The sequence below is a fragment of the Aotus nancymaae genome, unplaced genomic scaffold (genome assembly GCF_030222135.1).
Source record: "Aotus nancymaae isolate 86718 unplaced genomic scaffold, 86718_ANA_hifiasm-v0.15.2.pri h1tg000076l, whole genome shotgun sequence".
NCBI classification, from domain to species: Eukaryota; Metazoa; Chordata; class Mammalia; order Primates; family Aotidae; genus Aotus; species Aotus nancymaae.
Window position 1 is genome coordinate 24,339,451 of NW_026988491.1, and position 11,291 is coordinate 24,350,741.

Below are 11,291 nucleotides of genomic sequence, written 5' to 3' on the forward strand. Positions count from 1 at the left end.
CTCACGCCTGTAATCCCAGCACTTTGGGAGGCCAAGGCGGGCGGATCACAAGGTCAGAGACCATCCTGGCAAACATAGTGAAATCCCGTCTCTACTAAAATATAAAAATTAGCTGGGGCATCTGTAGTCCCAGCTACTTGGGAGGCCGAGGCAAGAGAATTGCTTGAACCCAGGAGGCGGAGGTTGCAGTGAGCCAAGATCGCGCCACTGCACTCCAGCCTGGCAACAGAGTGAGACTCTGTCTCAAAAAAAAAAAAAAAAGAAAGAAAGAAAGCTGCTCTGTGCCTCAGTTTCCCCATATGTAGCCCGGGGGTCATAATGGTGCCCACCTCAGAGGGCTGCCTTGAGGTTGAGTGGGTGCGGAAATTTTTACAGCTGTGCCCACTCAGAGAAGGCACCCAGGGAACACTGCCTCACAACGTTCCCACGTCCATGTTCACTGTGCTCCCGAGAAAGCTCCCGCCCACCCTTCAGAACACCAAGACACCCTCCCTGACCCAGCCCCTGAGGGACTGGCCTTGCTCTTTGGTCTATGGTCTTCACCAAGAGGCCCTAGCCCCCCCAACCAACAAGTCCAAACACTGGATCTGGCGGCTTCCCAAGCTCCATTAGCCTGGAAGGTGTGGTGAGCCCAAAAGCACATCTGCCCCCGTAGGCCCTCCCCAGACCTCCAAGAGAGCGGAGGAGGGTCTCCTCCCCGCAACCTCCTCCTCCAATGGGGGCAGAGGGCAGCCCAGGGATGCTGGGCCTTTCCCTATGCCCCAGGCAGCCTGGGGAGAAGCAAGAGCCGCTTGCTGGCTGGGCACCTGTGGCCCCTCCTCGGTTCCTTCTTTTTCTGACCAGCAGCCCCCAGGCCCCTTGCACAGACTGAGTCTGGCCACCACCCCTCCCACCAGGTAAACAGGAGGCATCCAAGGGAGAAGGACAGAGCCCTACACCAGATGAGGCCGAGTGGAGGCTGCCAGGTCCCCCAACTCCTGCCAGCCTTGGTTCTGAGACCGCCTCAAGTCTTGGCTGCACTGGGAGAGGGTTCCGGGAGGGGCTAAAATTGGGGGTTCGCTGCCTTTCAGTATTTTCAAGCAAACACAGACTGAGCCATTCTTTTTTTTTTCTTTCCTTTGAGATGGAGTCTCACTCTGTTGCCCAGGCTGGAGTGCAGTGGTGCAATCTCAGCTCACTGCAGCCTCCACCTCCCGGGTTCAGGTGATTCTCCCAAGTAGCTGGGATTACAGGTGTGTGCACCACACCCAGCTAATCTTTTGTATTTTTAGTAGAGATGGGGTTTCACCATTAGCCAGGGTGGCCTCGATCTCCTGACCTCATGATCTGTCCTCTCAGCCTCCCAAAGTGCTGGGATTACAGCCCACCGCACTGCCCGGCCTGAACCATTCTTAATGCTAAACTCAAACCATCACAAAGCAGTCAGGCCCAGTGGGAAGAAGGGCCCAGCTTGGGAGCTGCTCTTGGCCAGGCCAGGCTGTGGGCTCTAAGAGGTGAAACAGAGAGGGCAGGGACCAGAGGAGGGGGCAGAGGAGGTGCCTGGGCTGGCCAAATCTGAGATGGGGACCCGGTACCAGCAGTCATGGAGAACAGGACACCTCAGGCCCAGGCCTAGGAGGACTGGAGGGGGTGGCATGAGCACAACCCCCCACCCCTGGGTGGAGCAGGCAGGGGTCGTAGAGCTGTGCAGCCCTCCAGGGGTCAAAGCACCGAGGTGGGCACAGGCCCTGCACTGGGGGCCGCAGCCAGGGGGTGGTGGAGGAGGCAGCCTCGGATAAAGTGGGCGATTCGCTGCCAGGAGCACAGGCCAAGGCGGTCTGAGAGTGGCTGTCCCGGAACGGGGGGGAGGGGAAAGGCGACACGGAGAAGCCAGGGAGCCCCCCCGCAGCCAGCAGCCTGGGGGCCGGGCCAATGCTAGCGACACACGCAAATCTGCAATTAGCCCTGAGCGCTAAACAAATCAGAGGAAACAAAACAGTCGCGCCGGCGAATCCCAGCCTCCATCGTTTTCAAAACAAGCGCGAGGGGGGCGCATGGGGCGGAGGTGGGGGGATCCGCAAGGACCCCGGCCGCCCCTCCCCGCGGCACCGCGCCCGTGGGCAGACGCAGGGAGAGACTGGCCCGAGAGCGCGCGGGGAGACCCAGCGAGGGCGAGCCCGGCAGTCCAGCGCCCATCCCCACCCTCCAGTGACCCGGGTCAGAGTTCAGCCCAGGGACGGGGAGAAGCAGGGAGGGGGGGCGGCTCCCCGGGTACCCGGAGCCAACGGGGCGGGAAGGGTCGTCTCCTGGGTGAGTCTGCGAGCCCGGTACCCGGCCAGACCCAAAGGCGGGCACCCCGGCCTGTGTGGACAGCCCTGGCCTGGTTCCTCCCAGACAGACCCAGGTGGCACAGCCCCTCCCCCGGCGCCGGCGCCGCCAGACTCCCCGGAGGGCGCAGAACGGTTGCCTGGGAGCCAGGCGCAAAGCGCGCCCAGGGCCAGGAAGCGCGGGTGCTAGGCCCAGGCGTCCTCCGCGCCGCCCACTGCCCCCCGCGACCGGAGATCCACGGCCACCGCCTGGGCCCTCCGGGGACTCCGGCGCCCCGCCCGCCCCTCCGCCCCGAGCCCCAGGCGCGCACCTGGAGGGAGCACGTGGCCGCCTCTGGGACGAACTTCACCAGGCCCGTGGACCCAGGACGCGCGGGCGAGTTGGAGCCTGACCCGAGTAACAGTGACGGCGGCGGCGCAGTCACAGGAGCACAGGAGACGGCGTCCCCGCGGAGCGCTCACCTGGCGTCAGGCACATCAGAGCGCGCGGCCGGCCAGACCCTAAGTCCTTGGGGCCGGGGAAGGGGAGCGGGGAGCTGCTCCGTCCGGCCGACGGTGGCTCCGCCCGTGCCCCAGAGTCGGTCTCCAGGCCCGGCCCCTCCCAGCCCAGCTGCCAATTATGCACGACCCTGCCCGCAGCAGCCTCCCGCAGGACTCGCGACCTGAGGTCAAGGCCAGACTCACCCGGGGCAAAGGCCGAGCGCTCCCGGCACAACCCGACCTAGGAGCTGGGATGGGGCGGGGCGGGGCTCCAGGGACAGACTGATAATGCGGCCTGGGCCTTGCGTCAGCGCCTAGAGCGGTTCCCGCAGGACTCTGGGCGAGAACCCCTCCCAGGTGGAGGCAGTCGCACTCCCTCTTTGCCAGCCTGGGTTCCAGGGGCTGGGCTCCTTCCTTTGGGGCCAGCCTCCCTGCAGTCTGCGCTCCAGTCTGGGCTCCCGGTCCCAGCAGGAAGTCACCCGGGCTGGTGGCAGCAATGGGGTCACCAGCCCAGGATCCTGGGGTGTGCCCCAAGAAGCCCCAGCTCCTCCAGTCTCCCTGTCACCTGCTCCAGGCGAGATGGCCAAGGCCCACTGGTCCACCTCCTGAGGCGCCCAGGCCACCAGGTACCCAGGGCCTTTGTATCTAGCCCTGGCCCTCAGGCACCCCCCAAGCTCACCTGGCCATGCCCAAGGGGCGTGCCCCAGCCCCCTCCCTGCCTCTGCATCAAGCGCAGCCCCTGTGTATTGAGGGTCCTTAGCTTGGGGCCCAGGGCTGCCCTCCCATGCCACACACAGTTTCGGGGACCTCCTTGGCCTCCCCTCTGGCCACGGCCCACCGGGGCATCTGGAGAATGGTCCTCCCCAGCCCTCAGACAAAAGGTAGGATCCAACTGGCTATGGCACCCTGTCCCCACACCTACCAGGCCTGCAGAACCAGCTCTCTCCTCAACCACCCCTTTTGGGGTCCCAGCCCCCATCCTGTCCAGCTTGGATACAGCTGCAGCCCCCCTTTCCCCATACAGCAGTCCTTTGGGTCAAAAAGCTGGGCAGCACAATGAACCCACCAACGTCCCTGTGCTCCCTGAAGACCTCCTGAGGGAGGGGCGGGCACTGCTAGGCACCCGGGGCACACACATGAGGCTGGTGGCCACTGCAGGAACCACCAGCTCATCAGGTCAGGACGTGTGGTCTGACGGCCCGGCCACAGAGGGACTCCCATGGGACTCTGGGGCTCATTGACTCGGAGCCTCTCTTGCACAGAGGCCTCCCAGCCCACTGGGGCCCATCCCCACTGGTGCCCATGCCCGCCCACTAGTGCCTGTCCCCACCTGCACCCATGCCCACCTGCAGGCTCTCCTCTGAGTGGCCCCATGCATCTCCCCTTTTCCAGATCAACCCTGCAGCAGCCGGCTCCTCAAAGACCAGGTCCTGGTCGGGCGCGGTGGCTCACGCCTGTAATCCCAGCACTTTGGGAGGCTGAGGCGCGTGGATCACGAGGTCAAGAGATCGAGACCATCCTGGTCAACAAGGTGAAACCTCGTCTCTACTAAAAATAGAAAAAATTAGCTGGGCATGGTGGCGCGTGCCTGTAATCCCAGCTACTCAGGAGGCTGAAGCAGGAGAATTGCCTGAATCCAGGAGGCGGAGGTTGCGGTGAGCCGAGATCGTGCCATTGCACTCCAGCCTGGGTAACAAGAGCGAAACTCCGTCTCAAAAAAAAAAAAAAAAAAAAAGACTAGGTCCTGCCTGGATGCAGCTGGCCTAGGACCAGAGCCCGCCCACAGCAGGGGCTTCTCACCCCCCTAGGGTGGGCGTGGGGGGCAGACGGGTGAGGCACCAGCCAGTGAGCAGCAAGCAAGGCCTGTAATCTCCCCGTCAGTCTGTCAGCGTCTCAGCGGTCACCCCAGCCCTGCCTCTCCCATCACCGATGAACCCCACAATTAGCTTGGGGCACCTCGCCAAGCCTGTGTGCCAGACACCACTTGCACACGTGACCACACATGTGCAGACACACACGGCTGGGTGCTGCCGGAAGAGCCCTGCCCACAGGGGTCTCACCCCAACACCCAGAACTCATCCCCAGGACAAAGAGCCTGGGAGAGGTGCCTCAGGCGGGGACACCTGGGCTGAGAGGGGCTGTGGGTAGCTGGGATCTTGGCAGTGGGGCTTTCATAGCCGGGCATGCCTGGAGCCAGCCCTAAGGGAGGGGCTATGTGTGGCATGGGGTGGGGGGGTGAGAAGGGTGGTCTCAGCAGAGGAGAGGGGCTGCATCTGCCCTGGATGAATTAAGGGCTGGTGAGGCACAGGGTGCTGGGCAGGATCTGGGTCCAGGCAGAGGGTAAGGCAGTCCAGGATGTGGGCTGGGCCCCACGGGGGCAAACACTCAGGGCTTTGGGAGGGCAGAGGGACCGGGATTTCCCAATGAGGAAATGTCCAGCTCAGAGTGGGGGCAGGACAGTGAGCGGAAGGAGATGCTGGTGGCTGGAGCTGTGTGGGGAGGTGGGTGTCGGGCCTCCCTGCAAGGCAACAGGGTCTCCCTGGAGACCTGGGGACCAGCCCCTTGCTCCACGAGGGGGCTTGCTCTGTTCATGATGGAGCTGAGGACTTCAAACCCCCCAGGGCCTGGTCAAGAGCCACTGGGCCCCCGTCCAGATGTGGAACTGGGAGACTCTCCAGTGAGCTTTGCAGGGCCTGGGCGGCCTGCCTGGGGAGCCCCGCCTTCCCACCCTTCTCCCTAACATCCTTTTCTCTGTCCAGAGGTCCCTCAGGGTGGTCACCAAATCAGGCCCGGTGCCAAGATGGGAGTGGGTTGGCCAAGCCCCTCAGCAACCCTGGCCAATCTCTGAGGCTGAGAGGGAGTGGCGGGGGCCATGTTGGAGCCCCTCCCTCCCACCACCTGCCCCTTGCCCCTGTCGACTGCTGGCTCCACTTAAAATAGCTTCTCCCCCTTGCTGGTGGGAGGGAGGCCCTGGTGTCAAGCCGGGAGGCTGCAGCAGGGCTGGGCCTGGCGCTTGGGCTCAGCAGTGTTCTACACCCTCCATCTCCTCCAGAGCAGGCCCCAGCTCTGGAAACACACCTGGCAGGGCTGGGATACACAGAGTCCTCACCTCCTGCGGGTTCTTAAACCCTGATCTGCTTGGCTAGGTCTTGAAAGACTTGGGTTACCCCCAAGCCCCCGTCATCCCGCCAAGCTGTGGCCTCCGAGTCACATATGCCCAGGCCTCCCTTGCTTCCCCCAGGACAGACCCCAGTGCTCCGTGTCTGGTCTGTCCTCAGAGCCCCAGAACTCACCTAGGTTCAGAGTGAGAGCCCAGCTGAGGACAAAGCACGGGCCCCAGGCAGGTGCAGTGACAATCACAGAGCACCCTCCTACCACAGCCACCTACAAGGCCTGAGGCACAGCCCCCTGAAAACTGCCTCAGCCTTCAGCACCCCGCTTTGGACGAGCAGGGCGGGGGGGAAGTTCCTCCTCTGAGAGGCCCTCAAAACTGCATGGAAAGAGTGGACAGTGTACCCCAGCTGCCAATCTGACAGGTGGCCCAATCTGTCACTGACCAGGGGGCATGCTGGTTCGGGGGGCCCCAGACCAGAGCAGGAGGCCACCTGGGAAGAGAGTCCCAGTCACAGGAGCCCTTGCCTGGCCCCTCAGGCGGTCGTGTGGACACAGGAGGCCTCCTCCGAGGTGGACACCAAGCCCTTTTCCTCTTTCTTGCTCTTGCTGCAGGCCCAGCTGGGGCAGCATCAGGCCCAGAGATCGGTGCCGGACACTGTGGCTCCACCCAGGAGCCCCCATGGAAGCTGCTGACCAGCTGTGCCAGAGGGGCAGAGGCCCTACCCCCAGGAGCCCAGCCCCTGCACCTGACGCTGCTGCTGGTACCCACTGGCAGAGCTGGGGGCAGAACTGAGGCAGCACCTCCCTCTCCTGCCCTAGGCCTGGACCCTAACGCAGCTGGCACCAGAATGAGGAACTGCTGGCTTTCAGAAGCCAGGAGACCTCAGGGGCTGAGGAAGAGAGCTGGCCCTGCCCCCAGGCGCCCTGATCCCAGCCCAGGGCTGTCTCCTCCCTCACCTAGCCTGGGCCATGCGGCAGCTCAGGTGTGGCCTCCACGAGGCCTCAGGGGCCACCAGCTCCAGGAGCCAGGCTGCAGAGGCAGGACCCGGAGAAACAGAACCCCCAGCTCCACAACCAGGTCAGCACCAGGCTCCTCCCGGAGACACAGACATCCCCAGGGGGTGGGGCAGACCTGCAGTACCACCAGGGGCAGCCTGCCCCACCATCCCTGGCTGCAGTGGGGCCTGGGGCCAGTCACTGTCACAAGTTCATGAATTTCACTGAGCAGGGTGGATCCACTGAGCGTGGGTACCAGTGCTCAGGGCGGTGCCAGTGCTCAGGGCCAGATGGCAGGGGCCCAGCCAACCCCTTCACATGCTCGGCCTTCGGAGAGGCTTCCAGGCCAGGGGGGTGCCGCTGTGCTAGGACCTGGTTTGAGGCCGAGCCTTTAACTAGGGGAGCCCAGAACAGAGCAGGGTCCTTCCCTGGTCAGCAGAGAGGTGGGGGTCCTTACAATCGCGGACTATGGGAAGAAGCAGGGGCCTCTGTCAGGGGATGTGAAACCTGGCAGTGCCCAGAAAGAGGGAAGCTAGGGCAGCTGCCCCTCCCCAGGCCCCAGAGCCCGAGCACCCCCACCAGCCAATTACAGGCTCTGACCCACCCTCCCCATCCTGTAATTAGTCAGAGACCCAGCCCCACCTCACCCACGGCCCCACCCCAAACACAAACAGCCACCACCCCTAAGGGAGGGACTCTGCCCAGCCCTAACCCCAACAAATCCCCCACCCCCAGTGAACCTGGATCTGCCTCACAGAAGGGAGGTCAATGCTGGGGGCCCCTAGCTGGCCACACTGGGTGAGTTCTGAGCAGCTCACCACCTCATCCCAAAACGGCGTCTAAGGCAGGCTCTGGGCACAGGAGGTCCCCCCAGCTTCCAAGGAGGGTGGCCAGGCTGCAGCCAGAGGGACAGAGGCATGAGCTGAGTAAGAGCTCCTGGCTTAGGGGAAAGCAGCCCTCGTGGCAAAGGCCTGGCACCTCAGTGCCTGCCTAGCTCAGAGATGGCATGGTGAAGACACGGCCTCTCCCAGCCAGTGTACCTCTGCCCATGCCCACGTACTCCCAGGTGGACCATCAGTTCTGGCTGGCACAGGGTGAGGTAGGGGACAGGAAATGGTGAGACTGGATGACGTCCTGGGGTGGGAGGAAGACCGTGCCATATGGGCCCTCCCCAGCACCTTCCAATCCAATCTCTTCTGCTCCACTTCCCTGGGCCTGGGCCAAGCCCCTGGGCTTTCTGCACTTGGGGCCAGCTGCGGGCTCCACCTCCCAACGTGGTCCCCATGCAGGCTGCTGGGCACGTGCCCTGGGAGCATACAGCATGAACCCAGGACCCCTGGCAGCCACAGTCCTGGGCCCACAGCATCCCAGATCACTCCTCACACAGACAGACCCATTTCTGGCCTGAGTCTCCCCACCTGAGAGATGGCTCACAGGCACCATATCCAAGGGGGAGCATAGGCAAGGGCTGGCTGTTGCAGGGGCCTGGAGGGAGGCTGGTCCATTAGTCAGTAGCTGAACAGGGAATCAGGGGAGACAGGAGGGTCCCTGAGAAAGACCCCAGTGCCCTCCCTGGCAGCCTAGCTTTGCTCTTGCCTGCCACCTCCCTGGCATGCACAGGTCACTGGCACAGGGTGTGTCACTGAACTTGGGTCTAGAGGGTGCTTCAAAAGCCCTTCAGACCACAGTTGAGGCTTTTCAGGGAGAGGGGTTCCCTGGCTGGGCCCAGAGCTCCTCTGGTCTCATGGCCTCCCCCGGAGGGTCCTGGGCCCACTGCAGGTTCAGCAGGGCCTGCTGGGGCCAACCGTGGGGTGTTCTCCAACCCAAAGGTGACGCATCTCCTCCCTGCCTAGTCTGGGCTGGGCAGCTGCTGTAGGAGGTGGCAGAGCTGCCCAGACTTGCCTGTCCTCCTTCTGAGGCCCGCAACCCACGGCCCGGAAGTGGATCCGTCTCCCACGCTGCAGCCTCCCGCTTCGGGTGGCTGGACACGGCTGGATAATCCAAAATAATTCCTTCTTGGCAGGCAGCCGGTGGGGGAGGGGGACTGACATTCCAAACCCTTGTTTTTCTCAGTAACTTCCCTCCTCTACTGGGGCGAGGAACCCCTGGCCAGACCTCAGGCCTCCCAGACACCCCGGGACACGGGTGGGTCCCCCATAGGTACCATGGGAGGACTCAGACACGCCAGGCCCACCTGCTTGCTCCTCCGTCGCTCCGTCGCTCCGGGGATTTCGGTGCAACATGCAAAAAGCTGACTCGTCACAAAAAATGCCCACTGGCCCTGCCCTCCGGGGGACCCTCACCTCTGGGCAGGAAAGGGAGGGCACCTCCCACCAGCTGTTCAGCTGTTTTGTGCCAGGGTCATCTGGGCATGGAGCAGGCTGAGAGCCCCCACTTCCCGGCAGCCTCGCTCTCCCACCCCCAAAGGGCTCCGGAGGGAGCTCAACTTTAAAGCCTCACAGGCTTCGGAGCCTCCAAGCAACGGCCGAAGTCAGACAGTAAGTGGGGCAGTGGGGGGAGCTCCAGGGAAGGTGGGGCCCAGGGAGCCCTCCAGGCCCCTGGGATCCGCCGGCTTTGGGGCCCAACCTCACCCCCTGTCCTGACTCTGCCACAGACCACGGTGGGCACAGACAGTGGGCACTTTCTTCCTTTCCCAGGGAGCTTCGGGAAGAGAAGTCAAGGGCCTAGCAGGAAGCTCCAGGGCTCCCGGGCTGTGAGACCCCCAGGTGACAGGGGGACTCGGGCTCCCCAGATCTGCCGAACAGCCCAACCAGGGGGTACTGGCAGGGCAGCCGCTTCATGTAGAGCAGGATGCGGAGGGTCAGGGTCAGCAGGGGAGAGGCAGGGCCCGCGCCCCCGCTTCTAAGACTTTCCGTGCCACCCCAGGAACCGCGAGGAGGCCCGGGCCGTGGGGTCTCGCCAGGTGCGGGTGCTCTCCGCCCTGGTCACCCCGCGCCAAGCAGGCCCCAGGGGTGCGTGCCGGGCCCCCGGGAGCTCGGGCAAAGCCAGGCGCCGGTGCCGCTGAGCCTCGGGCCAGCCCGGAGCGCCCGCACCGCGGAGACCATCTCTGCTCGGCGCACGGAGCTCGGTGGCTGAAAAGTGAAGGGTAGGGGCGGAGGAGGGATCCGATGCGGCTCCAGAGCGAGGCGGAGGCCCCGCCGGCCGGGCCCGTCCCCCGAGTCCCCACGGGGAAGGGCGTGGGGCGGGAGCGGCCCGGGCCTCGCCGGACGGACAGACGGACGGGGCCCAGGCCCCGGAAACCCTCCGAGGACCCGCGGAGCCGTGGCCGCCGCAGGTGCCCAGGCCCGAGCGCGGGAGGCCCGGGTGGAGCGGAGCTGACGGCGGAGCCCCCCCCGCCCGCCCAGCGCGACGTTCCCCGCAGCCCCGTGCCCCGAGCTCGGTACCTGCACGTCCGCCGCCGAGGCTCGATGGCGCCCGGGCCGCGCTCGGCGCTGCGCTCTGGCCCGCGCTGCTGCCATGGAGACGGGGCCTTTGTGTGGCCAAGGAGGGGCCGGAGCGCGCGGGAGCTGCCTGCCCCGCCCCCGACGAGCGTGTTGAGGGGAGGGAGGGGAGAACAGGAGAAGGGGGGAAAGGGAGGAGGAGGGAGGAGTGGAGGGAGGAGTAGAGGGAGGAGGAAGGAGTAGAGGGAGGGGAGGGTAGGAGACGGGAAGTGGGGGAGAAAGGGACTGGAGGGGAGGGGAGGGCAGGGGAGGGGCGGGGCGGGCCTGCGCTTCCCGCGCGCCCCCCTACGCCTCCCTGGCCCAGTGGCTACAGCGTGGTTGGGTAGGTTCCGCCACCCCAGACCCAGTTTCGGCCACTCGAGACCCAGGTTCCGCCAGGGCAGCGCCCTGCCCAACACACCGCTGTCCCGGAAGGACACAGAGGCCTTGGCCTGAGCGCCCCCCACCCGCAAGGAGCCCTGCAGGCCTGAGGGGAGCCCAGGGCTTGGCGCTAGGGGAGGACGTTATGGGAGTGCCCCTGCCCGGCTACAGGAACGTCTCTGAGGGCCCCTGCCAGTCGAGATGGGCAGGCACCATACCCTCACCCGAAGACTGGGAGCAGGCCAGCCACTCCCCTGGAGCTTTCAGGGGTGAGGGCTTCCAAAGGTGGGGGCTGCTGGACCTTGGCCCTTTCCCATGGGTCTCAGCCCTTTATCAGGGAAACCATTCCCAGGGGTCTTAGCCCCCTCAACCTTCCCAGGGAATCCGGGCACCTGGAGACACCTCCCAGCACATCCTTGGCCCCCAGCGGCACCTTGGTGCGCTGCACCCGGGACCCCACACTGGTCCTTCAGGGCATGGAGTGGGTGGACTTAGACCTCCTTCTGGGGGTTCTGGTTTCTGGGACAGAGCTGTCCCACTTCTGGCATCCTAGGTCCTAAGTCCTGGCCCCAAT

General features: G+C 64.8%; 1 long non-coding RNA gene across 1 annotated transcript; it reads left to right on the forward strand.

Annotated features, from left to right (window-relative positions):
• The first annotated feature begins 8,956 nt into the window (after positions 1-8,956).
• LOC105704868 (uncharacterized) lies at positions 8,957-11,039 on the forward strand. Its single transcript, XR_001104556.3, has 3 exons — positions 8,957-9,394; positions 9,554-9,622; positions 10,889-11,039. It is a non-coding gene; the product is annotated as an uncharacterized LOC105704868 (long non-coding RNA).
• The last annotated feature ends 252 nt before the right edge of the window (positions 11,040-11,291 follow it).